A 22,937-nucleotide genomic window follows, 5' to 3' on the forward strand; every position below is an offset into this window, starting at 1 on the left:
GAATAAACTATGGAAATCATCAACATTTCTAGTAACATTTTCCTAGCTAAAAAATATCATAAAGTAGTACTTTTTTCTCCCTGTGCAAAGTACGCCCCCGATTGATGCGTATCCAAGCACTCAGAATATCTGAATGGGTTTTTCCGAAATTGAAAACATTGTCAAAGCTCCCTTCCCTGGGTATCCCTCAGCCAATCAAAAGCACACTTTTAATGGGAATTCTCATTGCAGCTCATGAAATTCAAAGCCACCCTCTCAAAATTCTATGACAATTTTCGCAATCAATTTCTGTTTATTAATTTTCAACAAACATTCAACATATGACCGTCATTGGGTTTCAATTGATTACGCATCAAAAATACACATAAGTGAAAAAACAGAAGTGCATTCTCATGTGGGGTTTTTTGGTAAAATATTGGTTATAAAAAAAAACCCCAAGCCAAAGATCATTTAATAAAGTTGAGTGGAAAATGTGCAGGCAGTTGGGCTTTTGATAGATTCACCATTAAATTGGATGGTGTTTGTTTAGTCGCCTGGAAGAACCATAAAAATCATAAACAGGGGCAAGGTAAGCAAAAAATGTTAAAGTAAAAGTTAACAGGAAATAATAAACGATAGAAATTTGATTAATACGGCTAAAGACATGCCTCAAAAATATAGGAAAATACACGATTTAAATCGACCCCTCCAAATATTAATTTTAATTTTTAGCCAGTCATTAATATAAAATCTTTGCTTGTCATTTTAAATCAAGATAAGTACAATCTGGAATGCCATTATCGCAAGTTTTTCTATTTTTAATATGCTGGTTGTAGGGTTTATAGTAGCATAATAATCTTTTAATTCTGCTGATATATTTTTAGCCAAAAAAAACCTGATTAATGGTTATGTTTGTTGCACAAATACTTAAAAAAGAGAATACTAATTAAAGTTAAGTACAATTGCAACCTCTTAATCTATTATTGGACTTGATGCGATAAAGCCTTAAGCAATAAACTGTATTAAACAATCTAATTGCAATCAGTTATTGTGTTTACTGCAAGTAAATACTTATAAAAACCACTCGACGTTGATTATGCAAACTTTATCATTCATAAAATTTATGTTTGTTACACCTTAATTGTAAATTAAAGTGGAACCAGATAGAGAGAAAGATAAGTAACTAAGATGGGATTCATTAAATTTGAAATACAATCAAATATATAAAAATTATTTATTAACTCTTTATATTTTGAATCCACTGGAATTTCGTTTATTAAAAAACTATTATGTTTCTCCATGTTAACGTAATAACTTTATACTCTAACGAGTACATTTTTGTTAAACAAAAACTGCAATTTAATGCTATGTTTTTTCCTATAACCGTCAGTGCTTGTTACCCGATATTTACTGTAAACAAATCCGAATATAAACAAAAAGCGATGGAAAAGCGAGAGTATCGAATGCAGTGGCATGGGAATGTTGTTGTTGTTTTTGCTGTCGTTCTGTTTGCACAATTCAATTCATCTTTTTTTTGCCGGCCGCTGAAGGTTTTTAATTGAGTTGAGTTGCTGTTGTTGTTGTTCTTGCTGGTTTTCGCAGCATCGTGATTTTCGTTTTAAAATTAAATGGAAATGCAATTGTTTTTAAACGCGCAAACTTGTTGCAATTTTCGTTTATTGCTTTATCTTGTCCCGTTCTTTCTTCTTTGCCGCCTCTCCGGCTCTCCCTCTCTCTCTCTTACACGTGCATGTCATGTTTTTACAGTGAATGGCAGAGGTGAGGAGAGGGAGAGAGAGGGGAGAAAGGGAGATTAAAGACAGATTCTTGGAGCATGCCATTACTTATAGCTTACCTCTCATTTGTTTCACGATTTCACTGCGACTGTCCCTCACATAAATTGATATTGTAAAATAATGTACTATACACACACACACAGAGCGATAACCCCGAAATGCTTAATTATTTATTGATTCAGGTGATTAGCCGAAAAAAGGAAAGTTGACTTTATTTTATGAAACAAGTGCACTTGAGGCACTGCGATTAGCACTACGCGACTGATAACGGAGATTGGACGGTACAACACTAAGCACTAACCGACCGACAAACGGGCTAATTAACAATGTTTACACCTGTACGAGAAAAAGAAAACCGAACCGCAACAGCGCTCCACTGAAAAGGTGACTGACGGCATCAAAGTTCCAGGTAAAAGTGAGAGAAGGGGAGCGGTCCAAACACTTAGAGAGTGGAGTGAGAGTGTGGAAGAGCGTAAGCTGGGAGAGTCATAAAACCGTAAAACCGGCCGGACCAGAGTTATTTGGTGTTGTGATATGCTTGTCGGGAGAGGAGAGGAGAGCAACAGAATGGAAAGAGAAGGAGGGCGATAGCGGGTGGACTGAGCAGAGGAGAGCGAGAGAGCTAGCAAATTCCAGCGCAAGCCGGGAATACTCTTTATAGCTTAGCTGGAAATCCATTTCCAAAGAGATAAGTACGATCAGTTGAATGGAAGCGAAGATCTAAGATAAACAATTAAGCAACAAAACAAAGCCTTCAATTAATAGAAAAACTGTAGAAATAAATTATCTTCAAAGTTTTTTTTAAATGATTTTTGAGATCTTTGTATTTTACTTAACAATATGGTACATAAAAAAGTAATAAATAATATAATGAGTTAAAATTAATGTTTAAAATCGCATTTTCAATTCATTTTCATATTTTTTAATGTAATATATCTCTTAAAAAGATTTTTCCAGTGTTTAGTGCACTATTCCCTTGCCTTATATATATTACTTTTACGGCACTAAAGCTATCCATAACAATAAAGTAAAAAATTTAAATAAATTTCAGCTTATACACCTCTCAGAGAGTATGTAAAAAAATATAATAAAATTTCTATTAGTCAACAAAAGGCTTTAAATGGCTTTTTACGAGGCAATTCACTGTTGAAAACAGGCATATAATTAAACCAAGTATTGTTAGAATATTAAAGTAAAACGATAAGTGCAGTGCACTAGCTTTGCCCGCCTTTATGATATATTTTACATATATTTTGCATACGACGTGTTGCCAATTACGTATACGCACCGAGAACAAAACGAACTTGGAAACGGAAAGTGAAAACAAGGCTTACACATCCGGTTTTCCACATAGACAAGGCCCAAACCCAGAACCCAGAACCCCCTTTCCCGGGCTGCACATTTATTATCGAGACAAGCTACTTAGTGTAATCGCATTTGTATCTGCAATTACACGACTGCCGGCCGGGCTTTTGATTGTGATTTCGGTTTCGGTTTCGGTTACGGGACTGCGATTCCCATTTCGATTTCGGTCTCGATTGCGGTCTGTTATCAGTGGCATCGATGATGGGTGAGGGAGTGGGTGGCGGCAGGTAAGGCCTTAATTCCCCCCAGCAAGTGTGTTTTTCGCCAATTAGTATCGAGGAGTGTCGATTCTCGAGTGCCGATTAAATCAAAAGGGGTTTGGGGTGAGGAGTTAACAGAAGCGTGCCTTGGTAGTACTTGTAATTTTACGGGTACTGATAGCGACTGACACTCCACGAGGCCACGATAAAAAACAAACACAATTGGAGATATGAAAAGTAACTTCAAGTGAACTTGAAGTGTACTCTGGTAGAGAGCAAGTACTAAAAATGCAATATATTCTAGTGAAATAACTTATTTCACATGCTTTGTATATTTTAGTTATGAAATTATCAGTCTCCAGAGAACAAATAAACATTTAGTATATCCTTTCAGGGTATCTTAACTCTAGTCAGAAGCTTATAACGATGTGAAGGAGTCATTTCCGACCCTATAAATCATATATATTCTTGATCAGCATGAAAAACCGAATTGATCTTGGTATCTCCGACAGAATTTTTTATTTTTTTATTTTTTCGCAAAATTAGTCGAAAAATTAAAAAAAAATTTCAAATTTTGTAAATTTTAAATTGAGTATACAGATTTATTATCCCAAGAAAAACTAATATAGGACAGCTTTCCGAATTAAAATTAATGCCTTTTTGACTGAGTTATGATGAATTTTATATACAAGGGTATACAATTTTCGGTTTCCAGAAATAAACTTCATTTTCCTATGTAAGCTTTCCTTTCCTATATTAAAAATACCATAACTCAGTCAAAAACGCATTAATTTTAATTTGGAAAACGGGTCTATGCTAGTTTTTAATATGTTTATAAATCTGCATACTCAATTTAACATTTTCACAAATTTAAATTTTTATGAATTTTTTAACATTTTCATGTTGTAAAACTTTCTATAATTTTACAAAAAAAAATTATAAAAAATTTAAATTTTTTAAAAACCTAAATTTAGTATGCAGATTTATTAAACTAATAAAAACTAGCACGAAAAAGCTCTCCGAATTAAATTTGAACCGTTTTTGGCTTAGTTATGAGTTTTTTAAACTTTAATTTGTCGAAAAAATTGTCATATAAATAAACTAAGGCTTCCCCATGTAATTATCCTTTCTTGTTTTAGTATATATTATAGTCAATAATTTGTTTAATAACTTTAAGTCGCTTTTTAATAATATAATCACAATTTATCCCAAATGCTATTCAATATATTACTTCAAAAATAAATCATTCATTTAAATCACTTTATGGTATGCGCTAAGATGATAAAAAGGACACAGATTAAAGGGCGTAGATAGTGGCTACATATTTTGTCTTATAAGTGCTTTATAGTTATCACCCACCAATAAATCCATTTTATGTGTTAAGATAAAGCACAATAGTTTAACATTCTGGGCTCTAAATTGTTGCTGGCAAAGATGCTGACTTTGAATCACTTTTGCTTTGCTCATTAATCTCAATTCGAAGGCTTCAAACGTTTCTCCGAGAATCTTACGATTTTCCCCCCACTCAGCCTGTGTGTGTGTGCGTATATTGTGTGTGTTTTTGTAATTATTTATGTTGTTCATTTCTTCAACGGCCACGACAGCTGAACAAAGCAGAGAGGGGGTGCAACGGTATGGTGGCGTAGGAGCAATAAAAGGAGCAGCCATGTCCTCGTCTTCTTTGTCGTTTTGGACGTGGCCGAAGGGAACAGGAACATATCATTTACATGCCAGGCCAGCTGCACTGACAAACCCAAGAGGAACGTGATGGTCGAGAGGCTCTGATCATAAAATACACAGTATTTTATTCCAATGCTAGCAAGCGCTGAAAAGTAGGCCATCGTTTTTATTCAACGATCGACACAGAAAATATAAAGGAGAGCAAACAAAAACCTCTCTAAACTCTTTAATATTTGTCTTTTTAAGCTGCAATTTGGTATGCGGTTAGAAATAACAACAAATTTTAAAAGTATCTAATTTAGACTTTTACAAACTATCGAGAGTTACGTTTATTTCCAGTGTACGTGAATGAAACACGAAGCAGCCACAATGACGCAGCTCGAACCACTCCTCCTCCTTCCAAGGCTGGGATGTAAAGTTTAACACATAAACTCAAGACAATTTGTGCGCGTATGTGTAAGGAATAAAGGCAAAAGGCAAATAATTTACAAGTTTCTGCAGCTCAGAGAGGGGGCGGGCTGGCGAGCAGAGAGAGAAAGAGAAGTGTGGCGGGGGATAGAGAGGATAGCCAGCGAAGAACATGTGCGAAAGCAAATACAAATTCAGCGAGCGAACTTTTGCTGCTCTCGTAGGCTGCAGCAGCAACAACAACTACAAACCAACCGACACACACACACACACACTGAGGCGCGCATAAACTGCTCACGCACACACACACACACACACATGGGCAGCGGAAAATGTGTTACAGCAAAAGTGTAAAAATAAATAATTTAAAGTGTGTGTAAAGGACACGGCTGCGAAAAACATTGGGCGGCCATTGCCATAAAGCGCTGAAAGGGGGTGGGGGGAGGCGAGGGTTTTTCCAAGTTGGCGGTAGACACACACACAAACACACATATACACACTCATGTGTGGAATACTTGCAGACACACGAAAGCATGCAGTTATGGCCAGTTGCTCTGATTACACAGCGAGAAAAAATCATATAAAATATATATTACATAAAAATTATAAACTTTACTTCTATTTTACTTTTGGAAAATTTTATTATATCCCTAAATTAACAACATTTACGAAATATTTATTTAATTAAATACTTCCTCAATATTTTCTTACTAATAACACGTTTTTTTCTAGTGCCTCTTTGACCCCTCTTCCGCATTTTCTTCTCCTTTCTCTTCATTCATCTTTTCGTTTTCTGCGTTTCGTAAACTTTTGCGCTCAATACCGCAAAAGCAATAACAGCAACAACAACAATAACATAAGAGTAAGCAGAAAAAAAGAGGAGAAGAAAGTAAAAGCAGCAGCAGCTGCAGGTTGGCCTTTAAAAGTCTTGCCCGCAATACAACAACGCCAACACCAACAACAACAACAACAACAACAACACCAACAACAAAAACACCAACAACAAAAACAACAACAACGCCCACAAATAATAAGAACATAAACCATAAAGGGAGAGCGAGAAAACTTATTATTATGTTGTCAGTAAAGAAAACCAACAACAATGGCGGCCATAAGAATTGGGAGCAACTAAAGAAAACTGGGAGAAAGAGCAGAAGGCGCAAAGAATAAAAGAAGAGTGCAAAAGGGAAGGAGAAAGTCCAACAATCAACAAAGAGACCAACGCGTGCCAAAAAGAAAAATCAACAACCAGAATAAAAAGGTAGAAAAGGGAGCAACAAAAACAGAAGCGCACGATCAGCAAAGGATATTTTAGGTTAATATTCTGCAGAACTGTAAATATTACTTCTTAAAGTAAAGTAAGCCAAAGAATTCTAATAAATAAATCCTTGAGAAATATACAAGTTAGTATTGAAAAATGTTAAGGCCATGTTTTTGGAAATTCATAAATGGGACCTTAAATCTATTGAGGCATTTTAAATTATAGACATTTTAGACCCATCTATAAAGCGAATTTTTTATTTTATTTCAATATTTTCAAATTATTATTTGAGTATTTCGAATTCTTAAAAATTGCCTTAAAGTTTCTTTCTTTTAATCTTGAAAACTTAATAACAAAAGACTAAAATGAAATTTTTACCTAGAATGCTCGTACTTATACTTTAGATACTACAGCATATTAAAAAGGATAATCTCTAGTTCAAAAACATTGTACAAATGTTTTACCCAAAACTCTCAAATACACAATTTACAAACCAAAACCTGATTTGTTTCAATTTTCCATGATTCCTGCTACCTAAAAAATTTAAAAATTACTTTCTGACCAACCAGAAAATCCCATCATTGCCTTTCAATTGGCTTTTCCACAATCTGTCAGCTGTGGAATTTCGCCTGCCATTCTCTGCATTTTCCTTTGTTTGTCCATCTCCCATCACCTCTCCTCCCTGCCGGGGGCATATGCTAATATCGGTTTCAATAAAACTATTTGCTGAACTACCTTCGAACACCTTTTGGTTGGCCACTCGTCCAATCATCGACCCTCTTGAAAATTTCTCTTTTCCGCCACTCCGCGCCACTGAGTTGGTTTGGGGGGAAAATTCCCCCAAGCCGCACGCGTTCGTTTTTCCCGACCCACTCAACGGCGCAGTCATAATTCATTCGAGAAAAAAATAGCAAGCCAATATTTGTGCGTTGGCTTCTTTATTTCTTGGATTCTTTCTTTTTTTCCCCCTCATATTTTTCTCCTGCTCTGTTCCTTTTTATTCCGCTTGGCCACACAAAAAGGTGCGGAAAATGCAGAGCATTTTTCATCATTTACCATTGGCGGCCTGCTTATCAATATGGCCCCCATTAAAGCGCTCAAATATGCGCAAATATCTCGCAATAATAATATTCAATCGCATAGAGAAGAAAATATATATTAAATTATAGTTTTTCTCCCCCCCTTCTTTCACGGGCCAGCAACTATTTAATATTTATTTAATTGCGGCGAGGACAAAGGCTTGGAGTTGCACAGGCAAAAAAAGAAAAAATCCAATGAATTATCTTTATCGCTGGCCGAGAGCGGACAGAAAGGAATGCAAATAATAACAATAAGTTACTTAATTAAATTTTTCACGTGCCGCAAAAGACAGCAGACGGACACCACCTACTACGCCTCCTTTTGCCACACTGTCTCTGTATAATTATTATTGAATTGTGTCTGGGGAATATTTCAATTATGAAAACCAAATAGTTCAATTATGTCTGGGGGAATCGGGAGAGCAGCTGCCTCTTTCGATATTTTTAAATGACTTTCCTTTCAACAACGCCAGGGCGATGGCGACTCAATTATAAAGGGATTTTGGCCAAGTTAAGCGCACCAAAAATACAATTAAATTAATTTGACATTTCCATTTAAGCGAAATTGCAGACACAACAGTTACAATTACAACATCAACAGCAAACCGCAGTATCGAAACTAATCAAATCAAATTTCAATTATTGTATGTGCCAGGTGATGGGCGTGGCCCATTCGAACACGAGGGCGTTATTTGCAAAATGCAAATGCAGTAAAGGAGGCAGCTCATACCCGGCCCCCTCATGACGGCGCCCCTGTTGGCGATCTCATTTCGACCCCGTTGCCATTTCGCTTGATTACATGCATTTTATATGCGCCCGCCCGAAAGTAGGCTACACCTTTCAATCACAATCAAATTTTATGCCCCTCACATGAGGAGAGAGAGTGGCGCATGCCAAGAGCTTTCCACGGAAACGAGTGCCTACCGTACGGTCCCCTCACTCGGTTTCCGTTGCCGAAACAAACAGCAAAATAACAGCAACTATTTGCGGAAGAGTAGAGGAGTAGGGGAATACCCGGGCTTAGGCGAATCATAGATACTCTGAAAATGAGACTGAAATGTGAGACTTCTGTTGGAATATATAGGGAATCCAGCTGATTAACTTTTTTTACTTCAATTATCATGCTTTCTTATTTATGAAAAAAATACAGAAGAGAATTTATAGCTTAAGGGGAGTACTGGCATTATAAAAAGGAGAGAAATACATACTCCTTAGCCTCCCTAAACATTCATTTACTTGCTTCTGAAATCACATTTCTTCTATTTACTTAACATTTCCCATCAGCAACAACTTTAATTTTTTTTTATTTATATCCTAAAACAACAACCATCTCCAATTGATGTCTATTGTTCCGTAACGAAACGAGTTAACCCAATTCAATGATAGTACTTTAAAGCTCTCTCGAGTTTCCGCAGTTTTCAGTGAAGTCTTGCCCCTGGTCCTTGTAATGCCATTTCTTTCCGCTCATTTTCCACACATTTCGAGTAATTCAATATTCTTCGTCCCCTTAATGTTGTTATAAGGTAAAGAGCAATAAAAGCAGCAACATCAACAGTAAAGGCAACGACCAAATTGACAGTTTGCTAGCCAAGTCACTGCCTCTGCCTGCCATGCCGCCTTGCCAACTTTATTGCTAACTATTGTGCACAGTGCGGCGTATACGTAATATTTGATTGCACCTGCTCTGCCGCTGTCGATCGAAATGAAATGGGTATGGTTGGAAAAAAGAGTCGAAGGTAGCTGGGAATCGCGATTCTCATTTACATAACAACGACTCTGAAGCGAATGTACTCGGAGCGAGTATTGAGTGAGTGCAGTCAATTCGGTGTTAAAAAGCGTTAAATGTAACAAGCCAGGCCAGTCAGGAGACAGTTACAACAACGAGAGGTAACTTTAAGGTGGCCAGAGATAAAGTAACTCTTTTTGGACACAAAGGGAAAAAGGGGAACAGTTTAATTAAGGAAATAATCATACCTTCTGAACCAATGATACTTTAAGATCAATCTTGTGCATTGAATCATAAAGGAGTATAAAGCATATTGTACGCAAAAGTTAATAAAACTATTCTAAAGATAATTATGACAATAATCTTGGTAGAATTACTTCATAGGATTGTTTCAAATATCAAATTCTAACCCTTTTTATCCATATTCATAAGTTATATTAGAAATGCAACCCTTCTGAACCCAGAATACTTTAAGATCAATCTTGTGCCTTGAAACACAATGAAGTATAGCACATATTACACGAAAAACTTAATCAAAACTGTTCCTTAGTAAATTAAGAGGGAGTTCTTAGTAAAAGTACATCATAGGATTGATTTTTTAGACTATATATAGTATTTTTTTTTTCAATAATAAATACCAATTTCTAATTTTATCTCTTCATAATCATAAGTTATATTTAAAATGCAATGCCTCACATTAAAAGTTCTTGAATAAATGTAATTAACATTTTAAAAGAATAAAGAAACATTATTTATGATTATTGATCTTTGTAAGATATAGCAATATACCTTCAACAATTTGTTAATTAATCAACTCCTTTTATAATCATAATTTCAGTGTATTTTCATTTCCATCTCACATGCAATTTGGCTTGTTTTTCGCTTGAGTTTTCATTTCGCTGCTGGTTGGAAAACGACGACGATGACGATGACGTTGGCGTATAATTTACATTTTGCCTCACTTCACGAGGTGCCATAATCATAAATTGACAACTTGAAATTTGCACAAGCACACACAAGCCATGACCATTTTCCACCCATTTTTCACAAGGCATTTCCACCTACAAATTTTCCACACACCCCTCCGTCCGACGCTTCTTCTTGGTTGGCCTGTCAGGCATTTTTCGGGGCATTGTATCTGCATTTTTAATGCACTTCTTCCTACCATTAAAGTGCAAAAAGTCCTCGCCCCCCTCCTAAATTATTCCACCCCCTATATCCTGCCACTCAGGATCGGGTTTTTGTTGCTTCTGCAGAATTTGACAAGTTTTGAAGTCTAAAATGTTGTGTGCCCCTCTTGGTTTGCTTTTGTTGCTGCGGCACAACAAATTGGCGCGGCTTGTTTACATGCAAAAAACTATACAAAAAAAAACATAGTTTGGCAAAAAAGAACAAATATGCAACGTAATGAAAATTCATCGGGAAAGGCAACAAAAAGTGCAAAGTGCCGGGAAAGTTGCAGCAAAACTTTTTGCATTTTTGGCTGCAAGTTTTTCGGGTGAGAAGAGAGAGAGCCTGGAAAAGTTGAATTCGTCGAAAGTTAATTGAAAATGGCTTGCACTTAATTTAGATGAACTTTTGGCCACAATCGCCAAAGGGGGATATAACGCCAAAAGGATACAAAATCCGCGGGGCCAAACAAAGCAAGCAAAATGAGTGACAGAAAGCTGTGTCAACAGACAAGCGGCTAATGAAGCAAAAGGATAAACGCTGCCAAAAAGGACACAATAAAAATGCAAATATTTAAACAAAAGCCGCACAAACACGAACACGTTTCCAGCGAAAAACCGCAAAGCACAAACAGAATATACGTTGGAAAATTGCGACTGACTGTCTCCGTTTGTGTGAAAATTAACACGCAATTTTCAGGTCGACAACAAGCGAAAACGAAACGAAACGAATAAAAATCAAAATAAAATAAAAAAAAAAAAATGGCAAACGGAAGGATGGACTCCGCTTAAAGCCGAAAATCAAACGGCGAAAAGACAACACGCAAAACGATCGATAAGGCCGGCCAGATAAGAGAGAGAGTGAGGTCCTGCGAAGGAACCGAAGGAGAAGAGTTGCCATTTTAAGCTGTCTTCTTCCAGACAGAAATTGCTGCACAGGAACAAACTTGACATAATTGGAAATTAATTTGTATTGAAAGGATTTCTTTTCAATTTATAAATACATTGAAATAAAATAACTGATATACTTGCTATTTATAGTATTCAACGATCAATTTACAACGTTTTAAATGAAAGTTTTTAGTATAAAATACCAAAAATATTGTTTGAGTTTTTAAAGGAGCTTAGAAGCTGTCTAAAAGTATGCTATGATTTGTTTATTTCATGAAGAACTATATCCTTACTCGAGACATTATTTTAGTTTCAAATATCTTACAAAAACATGACTGTAAATCGATTAAAATTTCCTATATAAATTATAATTTAAATATATATCTATATCTGACTAGATTTATTTTCTGTGTGTGCTACCCCCGAGTGTCCTTTTTCCTGTCTCTTCTCTTCTATTCCCATCACTGTATGTGTATGGCACACTTTAAAGCATTAGTTGGACTTTTTATGGCCCTGGCATTAGGCGCTTAAGACGTTCAAGCCAAAAGGATAACAACAACGGTCGGCAGACGACAAGCGACAAACGGACAGGAGACAGAGAGCGACCAAAGAGAGAGAGAAAGAGAGAGATATGTTCAGGGGGGGTTGTAAGAAAAAGGACGAGGATGAGGAGGAGGCAAAGACCAGAAGGAGAACGGCATATAAAAGCAAAAGAGGCTAAGTGACAACTAAACTTAATGGCACTTCAACAACAGCATGAAGCAATGGACGCAGAAGAGCCACCGAACCCAGGACACTGGCGTAGTCAGGGGTTTTGGGAGGGGGATGTGTAAGAGCAAAGGGACCTCAACGGACATTAGCCTCATTGAATTGAATGACAAAACAAACGACGGACGAACGAGGCAAAAGGCAAAGGCGAAGGAGAAGGACAAGGCGATGTTGCGGATAAGGATAAGCAGTGCACATACACTGGGAATTATATTTCAAATTCAATTTGAGAGTAAAAATAGGGTAAATATCTATGAAAAATATGTTTAAATTCAAAACATTTGAAATACAGAAAAAACAGCTTCCTTATTTAAGGAAATACATCAAAAAATAGATAAATTATTATCAAATCAACCAATATGTTTTATGTACTGCTGTCTTTTCTCTCAGTGCACTACGCACACAGTAGCTATAAGCGCGTTACAACAACAACAACAGTAGCGTTGAACGACGACAGCGATGAAAATTTTGTATCAGTACAGCATTAAGATAAAGCCAGCAACAGCATCAGGACATAAATAACACCGATCTGGGCAGGGAAAAAAGCGTAAAGGAAAAGCGGTGTAAAGAATGACGAACATTGAGATACTCTCAAGGATTTGGGATAGTGAAGCGCCAAATTGGTAAGGTATTTTCAAAGGGATAACACAAGATAATCTAGCCTGATTAAGAGACAGGTACAAAGTGGACTAAAGCTCCTGCTGAGAAGATGAATAGTAAACAAATTAACCAGAGAATTTAAGAAATATAATACTTTTAATATAATTATAAAATATTATAAAGATCATCTTTATAAAATAGTTAGAATAAGAATTAAGTATGCACTTAATAAGCATTTAACTTAAAAAACAACAAGAACTCCCATTATCTCTGATATTTACATACAAAATAAATATAAACAAACCTGCCTTAAGCCTACTCTTTCTTAAGTCCCCTAAAAACCTCTAAAACACTTTGAGTAAGGTTCAAAAGTAACCCACAAAAAAAAAATACACAAAAAAAAGAACAATATAAGTATACCCTCACCTCCTTATCGCCATTTACCCCGTGCTCCCCCACAAATGTGTGAAAATAGTGGACAATTTTCCAAAGCGTTTCCACATTCACACTATCTCTCTTTCTGTCACTCCCGCTGACATTGCCGCTGCCATTTCTTTTTTTCGGCCGCTGCCATTTTGTTGCCATTGTTGCTGGACAATTTCCGCTTCCGGCGCGTGAACGCAGCCAAAGAAAAAGCGAAGCGAACTGAACTCAACTCAACTGAACTGAATTGAATTGAGTCGAGTTGAAGCAGTGAAGGAGCGAAGCCATGTCGCATATTGGTTTATGCATGAGGCCTCGGCTAGCGACAATGGGCCACGCCCCCATTGCGAAAGCAGCGGGCAGTGTGAACACTTCATTTGTCAAGCTTAGTTTTTGGGGGCAGAGAAAGGACATGCCGAGTCGTTAGACAAGCACTGAGGATGAAGGTAGCATTTTTAACAGTGTTTTTGGAAGAGTTTTTCCAATGAAAAGTGAATTTTTTCGGATTTTCTAGTGAGATTTGTTTAAAGAAATTAAGTTTGAGAGGTCATACTATTAAGGTTATGAAAGTTTAATAGGTTTTTGTTTAATAATGATACGATTTTTTGTTAGAATTTAAATATATATTAATTGAGAGCCTAGGAAAATATATATTTAATAATGTTTTGAAGATGCTGTATTAGTTATTAACAAATTCTAACGCAGATGATGACTTTTGTAAATATTAATAAATTCTAACGCAGCTATAGGTATTAATTAACCTTAAATAGAAGTTTTCATTGCTTTTCTTATGCAAGTTTGACTATACTTAATATCATTTGCATTTCACCGATAATATTTTCTTGTAGAATATTTTTAAAGTATTTTTTCTTGTGACATTCCTATATTTCATTTTATACATATTTTTACAAAAATCTCCCAGTGCGCATTTAAATGAGCCAACTGGCTATTTGAGCATCTCAAACTAAAACTAAGCCAAACTGTGAACCAAGGAACCCAAGGAAGCTGAAAGCTAAAAACTGAAAACTGAATACTGAAAAACAGTGAACTGAAAAGTGCAAAAAGCGAACGTATTTCTCAAATGCACTTACCGAAACTGCATTAATTATTCAGCAGCCATGGCTGAGGACTAACTGGCCTGTCCCGCTCCGCTCTGCTCTGATTCGTCCTGGCTCCTGGAGGCCGACTCCTGGCCTGGTCAGCGGTCTCTGGGTTGAAAGTCGACAAGTCGCAATGTGGCAACGAGTTGAGCAGCTGAGCTGAGAGAGGCCGAGGAGAGCCCGATGCATGCCTGCAAAACAGAGGGAAAAGTGGCATAAATATTAAATGCAAAATAGCACAAGAGCTGATGCTGAAGTTGAGAAATCCCCAACTGCCAGCAGGGATTTTCCCAGCCTCCCTCCCTTATTTTCTCACTAAAGAATTTTATGTTGACCCTCGCGAAAAGTTTCTTTCATTCCCAGTTTTGCATTTTCACGATGGTATTTTCTCCTTCTCCGTTTCCTTCATACTTTACTAAACATTTTACTAAATTATGACGTATTTTTGCATTTTTTGTTGCTGTATAAATATATAAATAAATCAAATAAAATATGCGCGCGTTCAGGCCGAAAGCTAAGGCCAAGACATTGGCGCCGGGCAAAAGGGAGGCTGTCCTTTGTGACCTGGTTTTTTTTTTTTTTTGGTCATAACAATATTGCCAACCGAAGCGTGGAGCAGCGCACACAATTACCGTGGCAACGTTTGCCTGCCCACCAGAGCCACGCCCCCCCTCGGGCACGCCCCCTCTTCAAAGAGAGTGTGTGGGTGTGTGTGTGTGGCACTGACGTCATTGCTGCACTCGCACAATTACCATTGCAACAACTGCAAAAGACGACGACAACGTGACCTGACGACGGTCACTTGGGCTTCACTTTAAATATATATATATACATTTTACTATATATATATATGATTCTCTATATATATATGTATGTGAGGGAGGGGGTTGGGTTTAGAGAGGGACCTGCCAAGGTTAATCATCTGCTTGTCCGCCCATTTTAATTGGCCTGCTGCCTGGCGGCGCCTTTAAGTGAGTTATAAAATGCAAAACTATTTCGACATCAAACCATCCATCCCTCCTTTGCGTACTTCCCTTGATGAGCTTTAAATTTGAGGAGCAGCTCGTAAAGTTCAGGCAAATGGAATAGAAGATGAGCTGTTGCCAAGAGGATCTAAATCCAGAGGAGGAGCACCTAGATAGCTAGCTAGTTGAGCTAGTAAAGTGATAAACTTGGAAATGCTTTCTCAGCCAAGGATTAATACCCTTTAAATTAAAGGACACAAGGCTTAAAATGCACAGAAGAAAGTGTAATTTAAAATAAAACATAATCAATGGTAGGCACTTTTAAAGTACATTTAGGGAGGGGAAGTTTACTAAAGTAAACAAATATTTAATATGTCCTTAAAGGCCTGATTTTGGTAATTAAAATATATTAAGAGGACTTTTATTATTATTATTCTTATTCTTATATGAATAAATAAATTACCTTAGTAGATAACTCCTAGTATGCAAAGTTATATATTAAGGCTTTATTTCCTCTAGTTTAAACTCTTTCTAAATATAAATTAAAGCTTAAACAACTCTAATTCCTTAAACTTTCTTAAACCTTCTCCAACAAACACTTGTCTTAAAGCATTTCCTCCAACTTTTAATACCTCTTTAATTTAATATCCTTGTGCCTGCAATAAATCCACATTTAATTTGGCTTTCTCCTAAGTAATTCCCAGCTTCGCTTTCCGATCCAACTATAGATATATATATATATATAGAGATATATCTAGCACTGAAATCCATTCTGATGCCATGATTACACTCTATCGCCTGCTTAAGCGCCTTTTTATTTAACTATATAAAACTGCAGCGCATCAGAAATTAGAGAAGTGAATGCCGGAGGCGAAAATAAACAAGCGAACGTGTTGAGAGGCGATGGGAAAATGGTAGCAGGAGGGGTAGGAAAAGGAGGAGGAGGGGGAGGAGGGTTCAAAGTTCAAAAGGGGAAAGGAGGTGACAGAGGGTTCACAGCGTGATAACGCTTTGTAAATACTTTTGCTGCTGCTGCAGCAGCTTTCCACTGATGTTGTTTTTTCTAGCTTTATTTTTTTGTCGCTTCCTTTGGCTTTGCCATCGCAAATTTTTATCTCCATTTGCGAGCTGCGCTTTTCTGCTGTTTCCCCCCCCCCCCCCCCCCTTTACACCCCTCTCCACTGGGGGGAGGGGGGAAAAATCACAGAGACAAGGCTGCGCTTTTGTTTTTCCAGGCAAACGCGAAGCGAGAAAAAGGGATATTATTAAGCGTGGATGTCAGCGGCGTTATCGCCAGGCCAGCTCTAAGTGCAGGACACCAAATAAGAGGACGGAAAAACAGACAGTCGGAAAAACAGACAGACAGACAGACAGTTGGAAAAACTGTAAGATCCCGGTTAGCAATGTGTTTTGGAAAGCTTTTTGCCAAATTAAATATTAAAACCGTGTGCACTTATGCAACTTTAATGCAATTTTCCCAAAGTAAATGTCCACATCGCGTATACTTAATTTGCGCCAATTTCCACGCTGGTCGCATATAAAAAAAAAGAGAGAAAAAGGATTAATACACTTGAAAGGCAGTGAGTTGCCACGCCAAGAGACCATTTACCTGAAAGCCAAATGAAGCCGCAATAACAGCGACATTTACAATGGAAATTAGAGTACAATGGCAGAGCTGGCGAATACCCTACAAGTGCACTTTCCTTTTTCTAGGTTAATCGAAAACAATACCTATAGTTTGCCCAAAAAGGGTATTGTTTTAGAGCCACAAAATCATTTGCGACTTGCCGATCAAATTGTAAAGATTTTTGTAGGAAATATTTAACAATTAAAAGCATATTTAAAGCTCTTAGAAGGAACTTAACATTGATATATTTTGAAGCTTTTAATTTCATGGAAATGCTAGATTTTTAGTTTTAATTTCTATATATTGTTATAGTTATAATATAAAAAAACCATATCCTTTAAGCTCTCCCAAATATCCTGTGTTACCCATTTGAAAGAGCATATCTCCGTTCATATTCTTTGCTTCTGTAAGAGCCAATAAAACCCAAGAGTTTGCCTTAATTTACAGGCCAGAAACTAAAACAGAAGCTGAAACTCACGGCACAGTTACACAGGTACAAGTTTATGCCCATGGAAAAGCATGAAAAATTCAGGAGGCCTCGCGACTGCAGAAAGCTGCCCCAAAATGTCACACAAATGGTGGAGTGGCAAGTACTTGAGGTGGAAGGAGCACGAAATGCCGCCTCATTTGTTGCTGCTCTTGTTTCGCTGTTGCACTGAAACTTAAATCACATCCTTCCCGGTACACCAGGACATGTGATTTTCGGTCAGACACTGCACCAATGTCGGGCAGGATGTATAAGCATGTATCCCATATCTGCATGCCACTTGCACTCATGCTACTTTCTTGGCATTTTACGTGACCCCCATCGCAACCCATTCCATTCCATTTTCCCCATTTCCCATTTCCCATTTTTGGGCTTCTGCCTTTCTTTTCCTCTGAAGGAAAATCCCCTGGCCATTTCTCATCGGCTGAAACAAAGTCGCGCGTGGTTTCTTTCCTTCCGCCTTTTGCCTCCATCCATGACTACATTTTACTGCATGACAATTTATTGAGTTCCCCTTGTTTTCCTTTGTCTTTTCGGGGGGTTTTTCCCCCCTTTTGTAACCCTTCTTCGTTTATTTTTTTTTTGGTGGCAAGTGCTTATTTTGCCTGTTTTGGTTGGTTGTAAATTTTTATTGTTCCCCTTGTTTTTCCACCAGATACTATTTTATTTGCCATGCAGAAAGCGGGTTGTGGCTTTCCTCTTTTTTTGGTAACAAGAGATCTGGTCCTGGTATCTGCCACAAAGTATGCAACAAAATGTACCTAAGGATGCTTTGTACTTGGAGTTTTTTTGTTAATGATTTCCCTAAAAGTTGAAAAGCATTCTAATGTGGACTTTATGGGTGACTTCTTGACTACAATCTAAGGATTTTATAGATGTTTTCTGTGTTGTGTGGACGCTGGAACTAAGTTTAAATTGCGTTTAATTCATACCTAAATATAATTGATTATTTTACTTAGTTATTAACCATTAAACTAACTTAAATATTGCTTGAAATCACATTTTCTTACCCTTTAACATTTATTTAAGTAACTTAAACACACTTTCAATTACTACTGAGCATTGTTGCACTCTGCCATAACTTTACTTTAACAATTTCTACATGTTTTTTGTTTATGGTTTTCGCCACATCGTCTTCTCTACCATTCACTTTGTTTTATATGCAAAAATTTTAGTAAATAACGCGAGTTGCCTGTGTGCTTGCTTTACTTTTATTTGCTCGCTTTTATTTGCTGTTGGCGTTCGTTGCTGCTGCTGCTGCTGCTTTTTACTGTGCTGTGGTGAGGGGAATCCCCCAGTCACACTTTCCCTCCTCCTCCTCCTCCTCCTGGGGAACTTCCTTTTTTCCCCAGCTATCTGCGGCTTGGCACACATTCCCACACATTGTATTCCCAGCGATTTTATTTACATTTGCCGTGTGTTTTTCCATTGCACTGCCGCAGTTCGTGAGCAAATAAAGTAGAGGCACTCCGCCTCATACATTTTCGCCAGCTGCTCCCCTTTTTTTTTTATATATTTTCCTATATAAATTTCCCCCCCTTAGCTTAGCATGCTAAAATTACTTTCAGCATTTGATCCATAATGCAGTGTATACGAACCACATTTGACGTATTTATGAGCTGACCGCAGACAAGTCCTCGCCCAGTTTTATTTTATTTTTACCTCCGCCATCGGCACTCTCTAAACTCCATTTATAACTTTTCACCCACCCCACCGCCCACCCGAAAAAGCCAATCAAAAGCCACAAAATTCAGCATTCTCCGACACCTGATGGTGGCTGCAGTTCACTTCGGTTCAGTTCAGACGAGAAAAGCGATCGGGGAGAGGGTGGGGGAAAGAAAAACGTGGAAATAAAGCCAGCCTGCCAGCTGTGGATATGTGGGTGCATAAAAAATGCACACACCACCGGCCCGAGGGGAGTGCCACCTGGCCCCGCGGCAACTTTACCGCTCGCCACTGGCCAGCGTCCAGTTGCAGGGAACTGACCAGCCACTCAGACCATTCAGACACCCAAAGAGCCACCCAAAGAGCCACCCAATAAGCCACCCAATAAGCCACCCAAAAGGCCACCCACACCTGACCATTGAATCACGCCTACAGCTGCGGGTAAGGCAATAGTTCCCAAAGTTATAAGACTAAATTATTCAGAATACAATACAAAACACTGAATTTTTAGAGTTATCGTAATACCAAAGAAATTAAATTTGTTAATCATTAAGGAAAGCTTAAAATATAATCTCAACAAATACATGCCATTATTTTAAGTGTATATAATTTAAATAATTTAAATGTAAATAATATAAATAAGGTATTATTTTAAATGTAGATAATGACTTTTACATCACAAATCTCTAAATCCTTGCAGGGTATTTTAAGTACAGTCAAATGCTCGAAACCTAGTGAAAAAGTCATTTCCGACCCCATTAATCATATACATTCTTGATCAGCATGAAAAACCGAATCGATCTAGCCATGAATTACAAGAACAAAATTTTATCAAAATTTTTCATAAATTTCATAAGGTTAATTTTATATTGTTAAATTTTCAAAAATTGATAAAAATTTATATTTTAAAAAATATTAAACTAAGTATGCAGATTCGTAATCCTAATAAAAACTAGCATAGACCCGTTTTCCAAATTCAAATTAACGAATTTTTGACTGAGTTATGGATTTTTTTCTTGAAGGAAAGGAAAGCTTATATAGAGAAAGGAAGATTATTTAGGGAAACCGAAACTTCTATACCCTTGCAGAGAAAAATAATCATAACTCAGTCAAAAATGCATTAATTTGAATTTGGTAAACAGGTTTATACTAGTTTTTATTAGGTTAACAAATCTGCATACTCCATTTACAACATAAAAATTTTTTTATTTACAATTTTTGAACATGTGACCCCTTATATTTTTTTTTAATTTGAAATTTTTTAATTCTCTCAAAGATGACCAAATCGATTCGCCCGTTGATGCTGATCAAGAATATATATGATTTATAGGGTCGGAAATGATTCCTTCACTGCATTTTAAGCTTCTTACTGAAATTATAATACCCTGCAAGGATAAAAATATCTAGAAATATCAATTAACTACCTGTCATGTTTTTAATATAAAAATGTATATCTAAACTGATTCCCAAGAGAGTATTAATATTTCTAATAATCTCTTAATTAATTTTAAATATCAACAAATTTAAATATATATATTTAACCCACACGAAAACCCATTAAAACTAATAAAATCATTGACTATCTTTACTATTATTTTCCCCTGAAACTGTATGCAAAGCCAAAACAACACACACAAAATTCAGACTTTAAATAAGACCAACATGGCCGCTGTCGTCTGGCCCGACTTTATATCCGGCAAAGGACCTCGGGGGAAGGCAGGGGGACAAAAGCCTTCTGTGTGAACCTGAACACATTGCAATTTGCAATCTGCAAGGTGGGATCCAGGACCCACCACCACCACTTCCACCCCCTAGAGCCTGGTGTGGTCATTTGGCGGTAAGCCGCCTTGTCATCCACCTGGCAGGACATCTTCGATTTAAGCATTACATGGCCACCGCCTGGCCCCCTGCCATCACCGAACTATTAAACAATAAAAAACTAGCATAAAAACAAAGTTTAAACGTTGGCCTGGCCACAGCACAGGATTTTTTTATTGCTTATTGTGTGGCTCCTCGGGTTGCTCTCTCTCTCTCTCTCTGTGTGTGTAGCATACTTTCTAGGGTAGCTACATCAGCATGGCATCAGGATCGACATCGACATCAAGTGTTGCTGTTGGCACGTTCAACTAATTTGAAATTAATGGAATTCCCTGAATAATTGAATCCGAATCGCTGGCATCTGTGCAATTAGTCGCCGCTGCCATCAAATTGCAGCCACACGGACCCATCTACATGGCGTACACCTCATTATATGTCATGTCATCTCATTATGGCTGCCCCCGACTCCATTTTGAGATGTCTCTCGCTCTCTCTCTCTCTTTGTGTGTATGTGTGTGTGAGATCCTTGTGGGTACATTATGTAAGGCCTTAAGCTGTGGCTCATCTCTGGTGTGAGTGTGTGTGCGGCATACAGATTTCGTGTGTGGCGTTATTTAGTGCATGACAGTTAAATGAGTTGTGGCCTTTATCTGCTGCAGCTAGATTTAACTGCATTTAATCAAATAGGCCAAGAGTTGAGGTACAGAATTTAAAGCCTTAAACGTGCCAGGAAATATATAATATAATCTATCTCTTATTACATCCCTTTCCTTCCCCTAATTAAACCCTCAAAACAAAAAAAAAAAAAGACTGTTAGTCAAAGTCAAAGATAAAGCCAATTAAAACATTCAACTTTTGCATAATTATGCTAAAAGTTTACCCCCAACATAAAGTTCGATGCGATTAGAGGTGGTGGCCAGAGTGCAGAGAAACTCCCCGAGTTAATCACAAAATCGTTTCAAAAAAAAAAAGGAAAACAAGTTCAACTCGCACAAGGACTGACGTGATCCGGGGACATTGGTGCAGCCCAGTTATTGCTCATTATGCATCCTCATGACTGCGGCTAGGGAAAACACAATGGATGGGTATACTTTCGTCATGCATGCATCCTGGCCAAGGACACGTACGTACGTACATTTGTCCTCCGAAACACGCATATGTGTTCTCAATTGAAAAGCAAGGATACCCAGCTGCTTTAATATTAATTATTGTTTAAAGGTAAGGGAGGTTTATTAAGGGTTTAATTAAACTTGAGATTCAGAGCTTCTTAAATTCTTCAGTTTAATTTAACCTAAGCCTAAACCCATTTCCATTTCAGCCTCGTCAACTGCCTGCAACGCGTAATAATCAACGAGGCTCCCGCTCGACTCGCTAGGCGACACCTATTCCATTTCCCATTTTCCATTTCCCCATTTCCCAGCTAGCGAGCACACACCTTTAATCGACTTCATTTGCTCATTAGGCAGATGGCAGTGCGTGTTTGTGGGCACATCGAGAGAGAGCCACCAACACGAACCCGGGTTTGCAAGCGGGGAAATGGGAAATGGGAAATGGGAAACCCTCCCCACCTAATGCCATTTGCCATCCCTTTTCAGCGCGTAATTGTTTCCTTGTTAGTTGGCACCTGAGCCCATATCCTGAGTCCTGCATTTCAGCCTCAACCTGAGCCACGACACGTTAAATGCATTTATGAATGGGGTGCAGGTTGCATTTGGCAGGCTGCAGGTTGCACCATGCACCGCGCTGAACGTGGCACGTTGCACGTTGCTGTTAGCTGCTGCTGCTGCTGCTGCTGGTTGATGGGCCCCCTTTTTCAGTCAGCGGCGTCGTCAATTGCAATTACTTGCAAGGTCCTTCGTTCAGCGTTCAGCGTTCACCGTTCTCTGGGCTTTGGGCTCTGGGCTCTGGAGGCCAGGACATTTAGTCCCCG

At 37.8% G+C, this 22,937-nt stretch overlaps 1 protein-coding gene across 1 annotated transcript in view; it reads right to left on the minus strand.

Annotated features, from left to right (window-relative positions):
- The window catches only part of LOC110178592 (Glucose transporter 1), a 98,028-nt gene that overhangs the window by 42,536 nt on the left and 32,555 nt on the right, over positions 1-22,937 (minus strand). The window contains exon 3 of the mRNA XM_086829786.1: positions 14,437-14,636. The gene's annotated coding sequence lies outside the window, so the exon portion shown is untranslated. The remainder of the gene's footprint in view (positions 1-14,436; positions 14,637-22,937) is intronic.

Source organism: Drosophila serrata, unplaced genomic scaffold (genome assembly GCF_035046125.1).
Source record: "Drosophila serrata isolate PLE 108 unplaced genomic scaffold, ASM3504612v1 contig_217, whole genome shotgun sequence".
Classification (NCBI taxonomy): Eukaryota; Metazoa; Arthropoda; class Insecta; order Diptera; family Drosophilidae; genus Drosophila; species Drosophila serrata.